The sequence below is a fragment of the Diadema antillarum genome, unplaced genomic scaffold (assembly GCF_040938485.1).
Source record: "Diadema antillarum isolate AM-2024a unplaced genomic scaffold, OU_Dant_1.0 seq00000567_RagTag, whole genome shotgun sequence".
Classification (NCBI taxonomy): Eukaryota; Metazoa; Echinodermata; class Echinoidea; order Diadematoida; family Diadematidae; genus Diadema; species Diadema antillarum.
This window is the reverse complement of record NW_027271506.1, coordinates 332,879-350,325: the sequence shown is the minus strand read 5'-3', so window position 1 is coordinate 350,325 and position 17,447 is coordinate 332,879.

Below are 17,447 nucleotides of genomic sequence, written 5' to 3'. Positions count from 1 at the left end.
AGTGGACACAACCCTGGAAACTACTGAAGTTACTACTGAGTCAACAACTGCTCCTGTAACAACAGTAGATACAACTCTTCAAACAACTGAAGTTACTACTGAGTCAACAACAGCTCCCGTAACAACAGTGGACACAACCCTGGAAACTACTGAAGTTACTACTGAGTCAACAACAGCTCCTGGGACAACAGTAGATACAACTCTTCAAACAACTGAAGTTACTACTGAGTCAACAACTGCTCTTGTAACAACAGTGGACACAACTATTCAAACTACTGAAGTTACTACTGAGTCAACAACTACTGAGTCAACAACAGCTCCTGTAACAACAGTAGATACAACTCTTCAAACAACTGAAGTTACTGACAACAACTGCTCCTGTAACAACAGTGGACACAACTATTCAAACAACTGAAGTTACTACTGAGTCAACAACTGCTCCTGTAACAACAGTGGACACAACTATTCAAACTACTGAAGTTACTACTGAGTCAACAACAGCTCCTGTAACAACAGTGGACACAACCCTGGAAACTACTGAAGTTACTACTGAGTCAACAACTGCTCCTGTAACAACAGTGGACACAACCCTGGAAACTACTGAAGTTACTACTGAGTCAACAACTGCTCCTGTAACAACAGTGGACACAACTATTCAAACTACTGAAGTTACTACTGAGTCAACAACAGCTCCTGTAACAACAGTGGACACAACCCTGGAAACTACTGAAGTTACTACTGAGTCAACAACAGCTCCTGTAACAACAGTGGACACAACCCTGGAAACTACTGAAGTTACTACTGAGTCAACAACTGCTCCTGTAACAACAGTGGACACAACTCTTCAAACTACTGAAGTTACTACTGAGTCAACAACAGCTCCTGTAACAACAGTAGATACAACTCTTCAAACAACTGAAGTTACTCAGTCAACAACTGCTCCTGTAACAACAGTGGAGACAACTCTTCAAACAACTGAAGTTACTACTGAGTCAACAACTGCTCCTGTAACAACAGTGGACACAACTATTCAAACTACTGAAGTTACTACTGAGTCAACAACAGCTCCTGTAACAACAGTGGACACAACCCTGGAAACTACTGAAGTTACTACTGAGTCAACAACTGCTCCTGTAACAACAGTGGACACAACTCTTCAAACTACTGAAGTTACTACTGAGTCAACAACAGCTCCTGTAACAACAGTGGACACAACTCCTCAAACTACTGAAGTTACTACTGATTCAACAACTGCTCCTGTAACAACAGAAGAAACGACACTTGAGACCACACAAGCCACTACTGACTCAACAACTGCTCCGGAAACAACAGAAATCACAACAGATGCTCAAACTACAGAAGGTGTGTACAAATGAAAAATCAATGAAATGATGCCCGGTAGTTACATTTTTTCGTAATCCATTCCGAATCAGGATATCATATCAAAACAAATAGACTTACAAATATTCTCTGTCAATGTAATCTTTGTGTGTGTGTGTGTGTGTGTGTGTGTGTTTTGATACATATTGTCCCGATCAAAAACAGTAGTTCTACCTTGCGTCGTACACTCTTAAAACATCCGAGTGAGAACTGACCAGGAACTGGGTCTGCTGGGGTCATAAACCGGTGCGGGTTAGAAATGACAAGGATTGGGGCCACATATGACCCATTCAGAGTCATGAATTGGGACAGGGTGACCCCATTCGGAGTCTTCATAACCAACTACCAAGTCATTTTTGTACACGGCATGGTGTATGATCCCAACGGACCCAGTTCCGGATCAGTTCTGAATCGGATATTTAAGAGTGTACTAAAACTACTTACGTATCACATTTCTCCAACATGAGTTGCTATTTCTCTTCTGCCGATCCAGAATATAGCTAGATTGGTGGGTTGAAAGACGTGGTAAAGTTTCCACCTTTTTCCCTCACTACATCTCCGTATTCTCTCAACGAGATCTTCGGCACATATCATCTCTAGTTTTATATATATATATTTTTCTCGTTTCGTTATTTTTAAGATTGACTTTGTTTTTGACAGCCTCCACCTTTGCTATTAATCAGCAAAGAAATACCTTAAAAAAGATATACATTCTCAGAAATAAAACGGTGAAAGATAACACATCTAAAACCAATCACACCTTCGAGAAATACTCATTTCCGTGTGATTTTCGGACTTTATAATCTGGCATATTTTGCAAATGATGTTGACAAGATTGAGAATATCAACTTCAATCGTGCAAATGTTCATCTGTGTCTAATTTTGAAAGGTCTCCACCCTCCCGTAATTGTAAAATATATCTGTCGTCACTGCAATATGATAGGTACTTTGAAAAGAGAATCGTATCGTATTTTTATTATAAAATTCTGTTCATTCAGCAACCACAGAAGCTGAGACTACTGAGGAAACGACTGATGTGACTACACAATCGACAACAAAAGTCCTAACGACGCTTCAGACAACGGACGCGACTACTGAGTCAACAACAGCTCCTGTAACAACAGTGGACACAACCCTGGAAACTACTGAAGTTACTACTGAGTCAACAACAGCTCCTGTAACAACAGTAGATACAACTCTTCAAACAACTGAAGTTACTACTGAGTCAACAACTGCTCCTGTAACAGCAGTGGACACAACTCTTCAAACTACTGAAGTTACTACTGAGTCAACAACTGCTCCTGTAACAACAGTGGACACAACTCTTCAAACTACTGAAGTTACTACTGAGTCAACAACAGCTCCTGTAACAACAGTGGACACAACTCCTCAAACTACTGAAGTTACTACTGAGTCAACAACTGCTCCTGTAACAACAGAAGAAACGACACTTGAGACCACACAAGCCACTACTGACTCAACAACTGCTCCGGAAACAACAGAAATCACAACAGATACTCAAACTACAGAAGGTGTGTACAAATGAAAAATCAATGAAATGATGCCCGGTAGTTACATTTTTTCGTAATCAATTCCGAATCAGGATATCATATCAAAACAAATAGACTTACAAATATTCTCTGTAAATGTAATCTTTGTGTGTGTGTGTGTGTGTGTGTGTGTGTTTTGATACATATTGTCCCGATCAAAAACAGTAGTTCTACCTTGCGTCGTACACTCTTAAAACATCCGAGTGAGAACTGACCAGGAACTGGGTCTGCTGGGGTCATAAACCGGTGCGGGTTAGAAATGACAAGGATTGGGGCCACATATGACCCATTCAGAGTCATGAATTGGGACAGGGTGACCCCATTCGGAGTCTTCATAACCAACTACCAAGTCATTTTTGTACACGGCATGGTGTATGATCCCAACGGACCCAGTTCCGGATCAGTTCTGAATCGGATATTTAAGAGTGTACTAAAACTACTTACGTATCACATTTCTCCAACATGAGTTGCTATTTCTCTTCTGCCGATCCAGAATATAGCTAGATTGGTGGGTTGAAAGACGTGGTAAAGTTTCCACCTTTTTCCCTCACTACATCTCCGTATTCTCTCAACGAGATCTTCGGCACATATCATCTCTAGTTTTATATATATATATTTTTCTCGTTTCGTTATTTTTAAGATTGACTTTGTTTTTGACAGCCTCCACCTTTGCTATTAATCAGCAAAGAAATACCTTAAAAAAGATATACATTCTCAGAAATAAAACGGTGAAAGATAACACATCTAAAACCAATCACACCTTCGAGAAATACTCATTTCCGTGTGATTTTCGGACTTTATAATCTGGCATATTTTGCAAATGATGTTGACAAGATTGAGAATATCAACTTCAATCGTGCAAATGTTCATCTGTGTCTAATTTTGAAAGGTCTCCACCCTCCCGTAATTGTAAAATATATCTGTCGTCACTGCAATATGATAGGTACTTTGAAAAGAGAATCGTATCGTATTTTTATTATAAAATTCTGTTCATTCAGCAACCACAGAAGCTGAGACTACTGAGGAAACGACTGATGTGACTACACAATCGACAACAAAAGTCCTAACGACGCTTCAGACAACGGACGCGACTACTGAGTCAACAACAGCTCCTGTAACAACAGTGGACACAACCCTGGAAACTACTGAAGTTACTACTGAGTCAACAACAGCTCCTGTAACAACAGTAGATACAACTCTTCAAACAACTGAAGTTACTACTGAGTCAACAACTGCTCCTGTAACAACAGTGGACACAACTATTCAAACTACTGAAGTTACTACTGAGTCAACAACAGCTCCTGTAACAACAGTGGACACAACCCTGGAAATTACTGAAGTTACTACTGAGTCAACAACAGCTCCCGTAACAACAGTGGACACAACCCTGGAAACTACTGAAGTTACTACTGAGTCAACAACAGCTCCTGTAACAACAGTAGATACAACTCTTCAAACAACTGAAGTTACTACAGAGTCAACAACAGCTCCTGTAACAACAGTGGACACAACTATTCAAACTACTGAAGTTACTACTGAGTCAACAACAGCTCCTGTAACAACAGTGGACACAACCCTGGAAATTACTGAAGTTACTACTGAGTCAACAACAGCTCCCGTAACAACAGTGGACACAACCCTGGAAACTACTGAAGTTACTACTGAGTCAACAACAGCTCCTGTAACAACAGTAGATACAACTCTTCAAACAACTGAAGTTACTACAGAGTCAACAACAGCTCCTGTAACAACAGTGGACACAACTATTCAAACTACTGAAGTTACTACTGAGTCAACAGCAGCTCCTGTAACAACAGTGGACACAACCCTGGAAAGTACTGAAGTTACTACTGACTCAACAACTGCTCCTGTAACAACAGTGGACACAACTCTTCAAACTACTGAAGTTACTACTGAGTCAACAACAGCTCCTGTAACAACAGTGGACACAACTCTTCAAACTACTGAAGTTACTACTGAGTCAACAACTGCTCCTGTAACAACTGAAGAAACGACACTTGAGACCACGCAAACCAATACTGACTCAACAACTGCTCCGGAAACAACAGAAATCACAACAGATGCTCAAACTACAGAAGGTGTGTACAAATGAAAAATCAATGAAATGATGCCCGGTAGTTACATATTTTCGTAATCCATTCCGAATCAGGAAATCTTATCAAAACACATAGACTTACAAATATTCTCTGTAAATATAATCTTTGTGTGTGTGTGTGTGTGTGTGTGTGTATTTTGATACGTATTGTCCCGATCAAAAACAGTAGCTCTACCTTGCGTCGTACACTCTTCACATCCGAGTTAGAACTGACCAGGAACTGGGTCTGTTGGGGTCATAAACCGGTCCGGGTTAGAAATGACAAGGATTGGGGCCACATATGACCCATTCAGAGTCATGAATTGGGACAGGGTGACCCCATTCGGAGTTTTCATAACCAACTACCAAGTCATTTTTGTACACGGCATGGTGTATGATCCCAACGGACCCAGTTCCAGATCAGTTCTGACTCGGATATTTAAGAGTGTACTAAAACTACTTACGTATCACATTTCTCCAACATGAGTTGCTATTTCTCTTCTGCCGATCCAGAATATAGCTAGATTGGTGGGTTGAAAGACGTGGTAAATTTTCCACCTTTTTCCCTCCCTAAATCTCCGTATTCTGTTAACGAGATCATCGGCACATATCATCTCTAGTTTTATATATATTTTTTTCTCGTTCCGTTATTTTTAAGATTGACTTTGTTTTTGACACCCTCCACCTTTGCTTTTAATCAGCAAAGAAATACTTTAAAAAAGATATACATTCACAGAAATAAAACGGTGAAAGATAACACATCTAAAACCAATCACACTTTCGCGAAGTACTCATTTCCGTTTGATTTTGGGACTTTATAATCTGGCATATATCGCTAATGATGATGACAAGATTGAGAATATCAACTTCAATTGTGCAAATATTCATGTGTGTCTAATTTTGAAAGGACTCCACCCTCCCGTAATTGTTCAATATATCTTTCGTCACTGTAATATGATAGGTACTTTGAAAAGAGAATCGTATCGTATTTTTATTATAAAATTCTGTTCATTCAGCAACCACAGAAGCTGAGACTACTGAGGAAACTACTGATGTGACTAAACAATCGACAACAAAAGTCCTAACGACGCTTCAGACAACGGAAGCCACTACTGAGTCAACACCTCCTGTAAAAACAGTAGATACAACTCTTCAAACAACTGAATTTACTACTGAGTCAACAACTGCTCCTGTAACAGCAGTGGACACAACTATTCAAACTACTGAAGTTACTACTGAGTCAACAACAGCTCCTGTAACAACAGTGGACAAAACCCTGGAAACCACTGAAGTTACTACTGAGTCAACAACAGCTCCTGTAACACCAGTAGATACAACTCGTCAAACAACTGAAGTTACTACTGAGTCAACAACTGCTCCTGTAACAACAGTGGACACAACTATTCAAACTACTGAAGTTACTACTGAGTCAACAACAGCTCCTGTAACAACAGTGGACACACCCCTGGAAACTACTGAAGTTATTACTGAGTCAACAACAGCTTCTGTAACAACAGTGGACACAACACTGGAAACTACTGAAGTTACTACTGAGTCAACAACAGCTCCTGTAACAACATTAGATACAACTCTTCAAACAACTGAAGTTACTACTGAGTCAACAACTGCTCCTGTAACAACAGTGGACACAACTCTTCAAACTACTGAAGTTACTACTGAGTCAACAACAGCTCCTGTAACAACAGTGGACACAACCCTGGAAACCACTGAAGTTACTACTGAGTCAACAACAGCTCCTGTTACAACAGTAGATACAACTCGTCAAACAACTGAAGTTACTACTGAGTCAACAACTGCTCCTGTAACAACAGTAGACACAACTATTCAAACTACTGAAGTTACTACTGAGTCAACAACAGCTCCTGTAACAACAGTGGACACACCCCTGGAAACTACTGAAGTTATTACTGAGTCAACAACAGCTCCTGTAACAACAGTGCACACATCCCTGGAAACTACTGAAGTTACTACTGAGTCAACAACAGCTCCTCTAACAACATTAGATACAACTCTTCAAACAACTGAAGTTACTACTGAGTCAACAACAGCTCCTGTAACAACAGTGGACAAAACCCTGGAAACTACTGAAGTTACTACTGAGTCAACAGCTCCTGTAACAACAGTAGATACAACTCTTCAAACAACTGAAGTTACTACTGAGTCAACAACTGCTTATGTAACAACAGTGGACACAACTATTCAAACTACTGAAGTTACTACTGAGTCAACAACAGCTCCTGTAACAACAGTGGACTCAACCCTGGAAACTACTGAAGTTACTACTGAGTCAACAACTGCTACTGTAACAACAGTGGACACAACTCTTCAAACTACTGAAGTTACTACTGAGTCAACAACAGCTCCTGAAACAACAGTGGACACAACTCTTCAAACTACTGAAGTTACTACTGAGTCAACAACTGCTCCTGTAACAACAGAAGAAACGACACTTGAGACCACACAAGCCACTACTGACTCAAAAACTGCTCCGGAAACAACAGAAATCACAACAGATGCTCAAACTACAGAAGGTGTGTACAAATGAAAAAGCAATGAAATGATGCCCGGTAGTTACATTTTTCGTAATCCATTCCGAATCAGGAAATCATATCAAAACACATAGACTTACAAATATTCTCTGTAAATTTAATCTTTGTTTGTGTGTGTGTGTGTGTGTGTGTGTGTGTTTTGATACATATTGTCCCGATCAAAAACAGTAGCTCTACCTTGCGTCGTACACTCTTAAAACATCGAGTCAGAACTGACCAGGAACTGGGTCTGTTGGGGTCATAAACCGTTCCGGGTTCGAAATGACAAGGATTCGGGCCACATATGACCCATTCAGAGTCATGAATTGGGACAGGGTGACCCCATTCGGAGTCTTCATAACCAACTACCAAGTCATTTTTGTACACGGCATGGTGTATGATCCCAACGGACCCAGTTCCGGATCAGTTCTGACTCGGATATTCAAGAGTGTACTAAAAGCACTTACGTTTCACATTTCTCCAACATGAGTTGCTATTTCTCTTCTGCCGATCCAGAATATAGCTAGATTGGTGGGTTGAAAGACGTAATAGATTTTCCACCTTTTTCCCTCACTACATATCCGTATTCTGTTAACGAGATCTTCGGCACATATTATCTCTAATGTCATATGTTTTTTTTTTTCGTTATTGTTAAGATTGACTTTGTTTTTGACACCCTCCACCTTTGCTATTAATCAGCAAAGAAATATCTTAAAAAAGATATACATTCACAGAAATAAAACGGTGAAAGATAACACATCTAAAACCAATCACACTTTCGCGAAATACTCATTTCCGTTTGATTTTGGGACTTTATGGTCTGGCATATTTCGCTAATGATGTTGTCAAGATTGAGAATATCAACTTCAATTGTGCAAATTTTCATCTGTGTCTAATTTTGAAAAGTCTCCACCCTCCCGTAATTGTAAAATATATCTGTCGTCACTGCAATATGATAGGTACTTTGAAAAGAGAATCGTATCGTATTTTTATTATAAAATTCTGTTCATTCAGCAACCACAGAAGCTGAGACTACTGAGGAAACTACTGATGTGACTACACAATCGACAACAGAAGTCCTAACGACGCTTCAGACAACGGAAGCCACTACTGAGTCAACACCAGCTCCTGTAACAACAATAGATACAACTCTTCAAACAACTAAAGTTACTACTGAGTCAACAACTGCTCCTGTAACAACAGTGGACACAACTATTCAAACTACTGAAGTTACTACTGAGTCAACAACAGCTCCTGTAACAACAGTGGACACAACCCTGGAAACTACTGAAGTTACTACTGAGTCAACAACAGCTCCTGTAACAAAAGTGGACACAACTCTTCAAACTACTGAAGTTACTACTGAGTCAACAACTGCTCCTGTAACAACAGAAGAAACGACACTTGAGACCACACAAGCCACTACTGACTCAACAACTGCTTTGGAAACAACAGAAATCACAACAGATGCTCAAACTACAGAAGGTGTGTACAAATGAAAAAAGCAACGAAATCATGCCCGGTAGTTACATTTTTTTCGTAATCAATTCCGAATCAGGAAATCATATCAAAACACATAGACTTACAAAGACTCTCTGTAAATTTAATCTTTGTGTGTGTGTGTGTGTGTGTGTGTGTGTGTTTTGATACATATTGTCCCGATCAAAAACAGTAGCTCTACCTTGCGTCGTACACTCTTAAAACATCCGAGTGAGAACTGACCAGGAACTGGGTCTGCTGGGGTCATAAACCGGTGCGGGTTAGAAATGACAAGGATTGGGGCCACATATGACCCATTCAGAGTCATGAATTGGGACAGGGTGACCCCATTCGGAGTCTTCATAACCAACTACCAAGTCATTTTTGTACACGGCATGGTGTATGATCCCAACGGACCCAGTTCCGGATCAGTTCTGACTCGGATATTTAAGAGTGTACTAAAAGCACTTACGTTTTACATTTCTCCTACATGAGTTGCTATTTCTCTTCTGCCGATCCAGAATATAGCTAGATTGGTGGGTTGAAAGACTTAATAGATTTTCCACTTTTTTCCCTCACTACATCTCCGTATTCTCCCAACGAGATCTTCGGCACATATTATCTCTGATTTTATTTTTTTTTCTTTTCGTTATTCTTAAGATTGACTTTGTTTTTGACACCCTCCACCTTTGCTATTAATCAGCAAAGACATACCTTAAAAAAGATATACATTCACAGAAATAAAAAGGTGAAAGAACACACATCTAAAACCAATCACACTTTCGCGAAATACTCATTTCTGTTTGATTTCGGGACTTTATAATCTGGCATATTTCGCAAATGATGTTGTCAAGATTGAGAATATCAACTTCAATCGCGCAAATGTTCATCTGTGTCTAATTTTGAAAGGTCTCCACCCTCCTGTAATTGTAAAATATATCTGTCGTCACTGCAATATGATAGGTACTTTGAAGAGAGAATCGTATGGTATTTTTATTATAACATTCTGTTCATTCAGCAACCACAGAAGCTGAGACTACTGAGGAAACGACTGACGTGACTACACAATCGACAACAGAAGTCCTAACGACGCTTCAGACAACGGAAGCCACTACTGAGTCAACAACAGCTCCTGTAACAACAGTAGATACAACTCTTCAAACAACTGAAGTTACTACTGAGTCAACAACTGCTTCTGTAACAGCAGTGGACACAACTATTCAAACTACTGAAGTTACTACTGAGTCAACAACAGCTCCTGTAACAACAATGGACACAACCCTGGAAACTACTGAAGTTACTACTGAGTCAACAACAGCTCCTGTAACAACAGTGGACACAACCCTCAAAAATACTGAAGTTACTACTGAGTCAACAACAGCTCCTGTAACAACAGTGGACACAACTCTTCAAACAACTGAAGTTACTACTGAGTCAACAATAGCTCCTGTAACAACAGTAGATACAACTCTTCAAACAACTGAAGTTACTACTGAGTCAACAACAGCTCCTGTAACAACAGTGGACACAACCCTGGAAACTACTGAAGTTATTACTGAGTCAACAACTGCTTCTGTAACAACAGTGGACACAACTCTTCAAACTACTGAAGTTACTACTGAGTCAACAACACCTCCTATAACAACAGTGGACACAACTCTTCAAACTACTGAAGTTACTACTGAGTCAACAACTGCTCCTGTAACAACAGAAAAAACGACACTTGAGACCACACAAGCCACTACTGACTCAACAACTGCTCCGGAAACAACAGAAATCACAACAGATGCTCAAACTACAGAAGGTGTGTACAACTGAAAAAGCAATACAATAATGCCCTGTAGTTACATTTTTTCGTAATCCATTCCGAATCAGGAAATCATATCAAAACACATAGACTTCCAAATATTCTCTGTAAATTTAATCTTTGTGTGTGTGTGTGTGTGTGTGTGTGTTTTGATACATATTGTCCCGATCAAAAACAGTAGTTCTACCTTGCGTCGTACACTCTTAAAACATCCGAGTGAGAACTGACCAGGAACTGGGTCTGCTGGGGTCATAAACCGTTCTGGGTTAGAAATGACAAGGAATGGGGTCACGTATGACCCATTCAGAGTCAGGAATTTGGTCAACGTGACCCCATTCGGAGTCTTCATAACCAAATTTCAAGTCATTTTTTGCCCGGAACGGTGTATGAACCCAACAGACCCAATTCCGGGTCAGTTCTGACTCGGATGTTTTAAGAGTGTACTAAAAGCACTAACGTTTCACATTTCTCCTACATGACTTGCTATTTGTCTTCTGCCAATCCAGAATAATTATATATTGGTCGGTTGAAAGACGTGGTAAATTTTCCACCTTTTTCCCTCACTACATCTCCGTATTCTCTTAACGAGATGTTCGGCACATATCATCTCTAGTTTAATATATATATATATATTTTCGTTTCGTTATTTTTAAGATTGACTTTGTTTTTAACACCCTCCACCTTTGCTATTAATCAGCAAAGAAATACCTTGAAAAAGATACACATTCACAGGAATAAAACGGTGAAAGATAACACATCTAAAACCAATCACACTTTCGCAGAATTCTCATTTTCGTTTGATTTTGGGACTTAATAATCTGGCATATTTCGCAAATGATGTTGCCAAGATTGAAAATATCAACTTCAATCGTGCAAATTTTCATCCGTGTCTAATTTTGAAAGGTCTCCACCCCTCCCGTAATTGTAAGATATATCTGTCGTCACTGCAATATGATAAGTACTTTGAAATCAGAATCGTATCGTATTTTTGTTATTAAATTCTGTTCATTCAGGAACGACAGAAGCTGAGACTACTAAGGAAACGACTGATGTGACTACACAATCGACAACAGAAGTCCTAACGACGCTTCAAACAACGGAAGCCACTACTGAGTCAACAACAGCTCCTGTAACAACAGTAGATACAACTCTTCAAACAACTGAAGTTACTACTGAGTCAACAACTGCTCTGGTAACAACAGTGGACACAACTCTTCAAACTACTGAAGTTAGTACTGAGTCAACAACAACTCCTGTAACAACAGTAGATACAACTCTTCAAACAACTGAAGTTACTCCTGAGTCACCAACACCTCCTGTAACAACAGTGGACACAACCCTGGAAACTACTGAAGTTACTACCGAGTCAACAACAGCGCCTGTAACAACAGTGGACACAACCCTCGAAACTACTGAAGTTACTACTGAGTCAACAACAGCTCTGGTAACAACAGTGGACACGACTCTTCAAACAACTGAAGTTACTACTGAGTCAACAACTGCTCTGGTAACAGTGGACACAACTCTTCAAACAACTGAAGTTACTACTGAGTCAACAACTGCTCCTGTAACAACAGTGGACACAACTATTCAAACTACTGAAGTTACTACTGAGTCAACAACAGCTCCTGTAACAACAGTGGACACAACCCTGGAAACCACTGAAGTTACTGCTGAGTCAACAACAGCTCCTGTAACAACAGTGGACACAACTATTCAAACTACTGAAGTTACTACTCAGTCAACAACAGCTCCTGTAACAACAGTGGACACAACTCTTCAAACTACTGAAGTTACTACTGAGTCAACAACAGCTCCTGTAACAACAGTAGATACAACTCTTCAAACAACTGAAGTTACTACTGAGTCAACAACTGCTCCTGTAACAACAGTGGACACAACTATTCAAACTACTGAAATTATTACTGAGTCACCAACTGTTCCTGTAACAACAGAAGAAACGACACTTGAGACCACACAAGCCACTACTGACTCAACAGCTGCTCCGGAAACAACAGAAATCACAACAGATGCTCAAACTACGGAAGGTGTGTACAAATTAAAAGGAATGAAATGATGCCCGGTAGTTACATTTTTTTTCATAATCCATTCCGAATCAGGAAATCATATCAAAACACATAGACTTACAAATATTCCCTGTAAATTTAATCTTTGTGTGTGTGTGTGTGTGTGTGTGTGTGTGTGTGTGTATGTGTGTGTATGTGTGTTTTGATACATATTTTCCCAATCAAAAACAATAGCTCTACCTTGCGTCGTACACTCTTAAAACATCCGAGTCAGAACTGACCAGGAACTGGGTCCGTTGGGGTTATAATCCGTTCCGGGGCAGAAATGACAAGGAATTGATTGATTGAAGCCAATTTAGGCCATTTATTTGGCAAAATAAAACACAATAACATGTAATAATGGCGTTTACAATGAGAGCCAGGCAGCCTTGAAAGCATCTTGTGCTTGTGTTAGGTTGCCTACACATGAAAATACAACTTTGCAATAGCAACATATATTACAACTGGTTCTGTGTGAAATCAAGTAAATAAAAAAAATCATCACATTAATACGTACATAGTATATACACACTCTCACACATACATACAACACACACACACACACACACACACACACACACACACATGCAGTTTACATACTACTCTACTACTCAGCCATGGCTAACTGTTCAAAGAAAGAACGCTTCAGTAAGCACTTAAATCTAGAAAGAGTTGTACTGCATTTCAAAGCAGTACTTATTGAATTCCATTCACTTACACCTGTGAACCTAATAGAGTGGGATCGTACAGTCAAACGAGTAAAGGGATACCGTAAATTACTTCGGGAACGAGTGGAATACATATGAAAATAAGAATTTGTTAGAAACATATCAAATACAGAAGGGAGCATACCTCTATGATATTTAAACATAAAGATAAGGATATTCAATCTGACAAGTTCATGCAATGGCAAAATCTGTAATTTGAGAAACAATGGCAGACTGGGGCTATAATATGGGGCATTACTTATTAAACGTATTGTTCTTTTTTGAAGAAGAACAAGCTTATTGATATGTACATGATATGTTTTTCCCAAGATTTCATTACAGTAATTTAAATATGGCAACACAATAGAGATATAAATAATAATCAATATTTTTCTTGGTAAAAAATGTTTGAGTTTTGATAAAATCCCAACGGTCCGTGAGATTTTTGAAGAAACATTGGATATATGAAGTTTCCATCTGAGGGATTCACTGATAAGTATACCTAGAAAAGATATTGATTCAGTTCTTTCAATAACATTATTATCTATCATTAAAGTATCACTATTCAACGATACTTTTTTAGTCATAGAATGAAAAATAACATATTTTGTTTTATTATAATTCAAAAATGTTACTCTTGAACCATTCATTTAATAACTGAAGTTGTGTATTCACTGTCCTTATCAATAAAGCAATATTCTTATGTGAAAACATAACCACTGTATCATCAGCAAAAAGTGAAAACGTAAATACACGAGAACAATTTACTATATCATTAACATAAATAAGAAAAAGCAGAGGACCCAAAACAGAACCTTGTGGTACACCAATATTTACAGAGAGATAGGAGGATCTGACACCATCGACCATCACATACTGTTTTCTATTGGACAAATAATTTTCAAACCACTGTAACTGTACACCTCTCACTCCGTATAAATACAATTTCTTAAGTAGAATCTTGTGGTCGATGGTGTCAAATGCTTTAGACAAATCCATGAAAAATCCACAACAATAATTACCATCATCAATTTTCTGCAAAATATAATCTGTGAAGGATATTACGTTAGAACATGTAGAGAAATATTTTCGAAATCCAAATTGTTCTGGTATCAATATATTATTTTTGGTTAAAGAATTAGAAAGACGATTGTACATTAATCTTTCCAAAACTTTAGCAAAAATAGAAAGAATTGCAACCGGCCTATAATTTTCAATACATTCTGGATTATCCTTCTTAAATAACGGAACAATTTTAGCTATTTTAAGATTATCAGGGACAACACCAAACTGCAAAGATAAATTATAAATATAACAAAGAGGTTCAACAAAACAATAAATGCATTCTTTTATAATTCTTGGCGCAATATCATCAGGACCGCTTGCCTTTGAACTTTGAATAGATAAAGATATATCTACTATTTCATGAGTAAATACTGGTGTACAGAAAAAAGAGTTACTGTTTTGATATGAAAAATAATCAGTAAAATCACGCGAAGTGTTCGGTACTGATGATGAGAGTTTTGCTCCAACATTAACAAAATAAGAATTTAACTGTTGCACAATATCCTGTCTCGATGTAAGCTTCACATCATCATGATACATACATTAAGGTAGTGAGTCATCGTTCTTCCTTCCAAGTACATCATTTATACATTGCCATCCGTGTCTAATTTCGAAAGGTCTCCACCCCTCCCGTAATTGTAAAATATATCTGTCGTCACTGCAATATTAAGTACTTTGAAAATAGAATTGTATCGTATTTTTGTTATAAATTCTGTTCATTCAGAAACCACAGAACCTGAGACTACTGAGGAAACGACTGATGTGACTACACAATCGACAACAGAAGTCCTAACGACGCTTGAAACAACGGAAGCCACTACTGAGTCAACAACAGCTCCTGTAACAACAGTGGACAGAAACCTCGAAACTACTAAAGTGACTGCTGAGTCAACAACAGCTCCTGTAACAACAGTGGACACATCCCTTGAAACTACTGAAATTACTACTGAGTCAACAACAGCTCCTGTAACAACAGTGGACACAACCCTTGAAACTACTAAAATTATTACTGAGTCAACAACTGCTCCTGTAACAACAGAAGAAACGACACTTGAAACCACACTAGCAACTACTGACTCAAAAACTGCTCCGGAAACAACAGAAGTCACAACAGATGCTCAAACTTCAGAAGGTGTGTACAAGTCATAAACAATGAAATGATGACCGATAGCTACTTTTTTTTTCACATTCCATTCGGAATCAGGAAATTATATCAAAGCATGTAAGAATAAAATAAAGAATCATTCCTCTCGCGACATAATCCCTGTTAATTTAATCGGGTTTTTTTTTTTTGTGTGTGTGTTTTGAAACATATTTCATCAATGAAAATCAATAGCTCTACCTTGCGTCTTAATAAAACTACTTACGATTGACATTTCTCCTACATGAGATGCAATTTCTCTTCTGCAGGTCCAGAAGATAGGTAGATGGGTGGAGTAAAAGACGTGGTAAATTTTTCACCTTTTTCCCATACTTCACCTCCGTTTTCTCAAACGACATCATATTCGGCCCGCAACATTTCCAGTCTGATATTTTTTTTACCTTCTTCGTTTTTTAGATTAACTTTATTTTTGACACCCTCCACCTTTGCTGTAAGTGAGGAGAGCAAGACTTAGAAAAGATGAATTACCACTGGAATAAAAAGATGAAAGATAACTCGTCTAAAACCAATCACCACTTTTTTCCTAATACTAATTTTCGTTTGATTTTGGGACTTTATAATCTGGCATATTTCGCAAATGATGTTGACAAGATTGTGAATATCAACTTCAATCGTGCAAATGTTCATCTGTGTCTAATTTTGAAAGGTCTCCACCCTCCCGTAATTGTAAAATATATCTGTCGTCACTGCAATATGATAGGTACTTTGAAAAGAGAATCGTATCGTATTTTTATTATAAAATTCTGTTCATTCAGCAACCACAGAAGCTGAGACTACTGAGGAAACGACTGATGTGACTACACAATCGACAACAGAAGTCCTAACGACGCTTCAGACAACGGAAGCCACTACTGAGTCAACAACTGCTCCTGTAACAGCGGTGGACACAACTGAGTCAACAACAGCTCCTGTAACAACAGTGGACACAACCCTGGAAACTACTGAAGTTACTACTGAGTCAACAACAGCTCCTGTAACAACAGTGGACACAACCCTGGAAACTACTGAAGTTACTACTGAGTCAACAACAGCTCCTGTAACAACAGTAGATACAACTCTTCAAACAACTGAAGTTACTACTGAGTCAACAACTGCTCCTGTAACAACAGTGGACACAATTATTCAAACTACTGAAGTTACTACTGAGTCAACAACAGCTCCTGTAACAACAGTGGACACAACTATTCAAACGACTGAATTTACCACTGAGTCCACAAAATCTCCTATAACAACAGTGGACACAACCCTCGAAACTACTGAAGTTACTAGTGAGTCAACAACAGCTCCTGTAACAACAGTGGACACAACTCTTCAAACTACTGAAGTTACTACTGAGTCCACAACAGTTCCTGTAACAACAGAAGAAACGACACTTGAAACCACACAAGCAACTACTGACTCAACAACTGCTCCGGAAACAACAGAAGTCACATCAGGTGCTCAAACTCTAAAAAGAATGTGAAAATTATAAAAAGTGGAATGATGCACGCTACAGTTATATTTTTGCACATCCCATTCAAAATCAGGAAATTATATCAAAACATATAATTAAAAAAAATCATTATTTATCGTTTGTTTGTGTTTTTG